Source organism: Camelina sativa, chromosome 4 (genome assembly GCF_030686135.1).
Source record: "Camelina sativa cultivar CO46 ecotype springtype chromosome 4, ASM3068613v1".
In the NCBI taxonomy this organism is placed as follows: domain Eukaryota; kingdom Viridiplantae; phylum Streptophyta; class Magnoliopsida; order Brassicales; family Brassicaceae; genus Camelina; species Camelina sativa.
In genome coordinates, this window is record NC_141883.1 from 7,768,851 (window position 1) to 7,771,297 (window position 2,447).

A 2,447-nucleotide genomic window follows, 5' to 3' on the forward strand; every position below is an offset into this window, starting at 1 on the left:
TGTGGTATATTAATATAAACATATTGCTAATAGTTAATAAAGAAAAAAATGACACATTCAAATATTCGCATTGCCAAATGTCAAAATATTAGAACAAGTTTAGAGGATATCTTATGATATTATATAAGATTAGTGAAAGCACATCTCAAAGTGTCCAAGAAAATCAACACACAAAGATGCCTGCCGGATCAATATGGGGTTTCACGGGCAAGACGATGGCGAGTTTTATGTTCTTCTGGTCAATGTATAATCAGTTTGTGCCATACCAAATCAGAGCCTACTTGGAGAAATGGTTTTACAGGGTGATCGGTTTGGTCTCAAATTCTGTTCACTTAAGATTCACTGAATACACTGAAGATAAATGTCTCACGAAAAGCCAAGCCTACGACACCATACGCAACTACTTGTCCTCGAAATCAACGGCACATGCGCAAAGGTTAAAGGCGAACGAATCCAACAACAGCAAATCGTTGGTGCTTAGCAGCCCCGTCTTAAACAAATATGGGACCTCTGTCAAATTTTTAAAAAACCTAAAAACCTTTAATAAATTTTTTTTTTGAAAAAATTGGACCCTTTTGCTTGAAGAAATTTTTTAATATTTGGGATGGACCCATGGCATTTGTCTACTCTGCCATGGGGTAGAGACGGCCCTGGTGCTTAGTTTGGACGATCACGAAGCAGTTGAAGATGTGTTCCGAGGGGTGAAGGTGGTGTGGTCATTGAGCGTGTGTAAGAGTGATAATCAATTTGATTCGACGGAGAAAAGGTACTTGACTCTGAGTTTTCACAATCGGCATAGAGATATGATCACAACGACTTATCTTGATCATGTTGTGAGAGTTGGGAAAGAGATAGGGTTAAATAACAGAGAGAGGAAGCTTTACACTAATAGTTCAAGTGAAGATTACTCCTCTTGGAGGGAAGGAAAATGGAGCAATGTTCCTTTTGATCATCCTGCAACGTTTGAGACTTTGGCTATGGATCTTGAGAAGAAAGATGGGATTAAGAAGGATTTGATAAAATTTACTAAAGGGAAGGATTACTATAGGAAGGTTGGGAAGCCATGGAAGCGAGGTTATCTCTTGTTTGGACCGCCCGGGACTGGGAAATCCACGATGATATCAGCTATGGCTAATTTCTTGGAGTATGATGTCTATGATCTTGAGCTGACAACAGTGAAAGATAACTTGGAGTTGAAGAAGCTAATGTTGGACACAAAAGGGAAATCTATTGTTGTGACTGAAGATATCGATTGTTCGCTTGATCTTACGGGACAAAGAAAGAAGAAGAAGGAGGAAGATGAGGATGAAGAGGATATTGAAGAAAATAAGAAGGAAGCTGATAAGTTGCTTAAAAGGGAAATAGGTAAGAGAGAGAGTAAGGTCACTTTGTCAGGTTTATTAAATGCCATCGATGGGTTGTGGTCAGCTTGTACTGGAGAGAAGATTATTGTGTTTACAACAAATTTTGTGGATAATCTTGATCCAGCATTGATGTAGAGGAAGAATGGACAACCACATTGAGATATCTTATTGCAGATTCGAAGCATTCAAGGTTTTGGCTAAGAATTACTTGGAGATTGAGTCACATGATATTTATGGAGAAATCGAGCAATTGTTGGAGGAAACCAACATGTCTCCAGCTGATGTTGCTGAGAATTTGATGCCGAAATCTGATGAAGACAATGCAGATATTTGCCTTAAGCGCTTGGTTAAGTCTTTGGAGGAAGAGAAGGAGAAAGCAATGAAGTTGGCTAAGGAAGAAAAGAAGAAGAAAGCAGAGAGAGATGCAAGGAGGAAGAACGGAGGAAGAAGAAGAAGGAACTAGAGGAAAATGGCAACGTTGCTCAGGATAATGTTAACCAGTCTAGATGTGATGAATTAATAGTTAATCAGTCTTTAGTTTGTGTTTTTGACCTTTTGGTTTGATGTTGTCAACTAAGTTTTAAATGCAATATAAATAGTTTATTGGGTCCTATCTCCTATGTGTAATCGTTCTTAATACAAAAAGAATAATTTAATTCGATGCATCACAAGTCAACATGCAAGCAAATTGCTGTGACTGAACGTCCAATGCTCTTATCAAATTATGATGTACTATTACAACCACATATTATTGGCTTTATGCAGAACAGTAGAATTTGTCTTTTTTTTTTTCCTTGGCATGTGGAGATATCAAACTATCATATGTTGATTTGAACTTGTGTAGGTCATTAGGAGGAATCAACCTAAATGATCCAACCATATCAATTAACCAAACCAGCTCGTATCGTAGTATGTTCTAAGTTCTACTAACTTGGTAATATTCTTGTGATCTCAAGACTCCTTGTGGCTTAACACACTCTACGTACGTACTATAAGGAAACATATCGGGCTGACGAGCTATATGCCCGCGAGAACTATTATATCAAGTTGGATAGACTATATATCTCCGAAAACTTTTTTATA

The 2,447-nt window shown here is 37.8% G+C and overlaps 1 pseudogene; it reads left to right on the forward strand.

The window, feature by feature from the left end:
• Positions 1–200: 200 nt before the first annotated feature.
• On the forward strand, positions 201–1,928 carry LOC104783671 (AAA-ATPase At3g28540 pseudogene; annotated as a pseudogene).
• Positions 1,929–2,447: the final 519 nt, after the last annotated feature.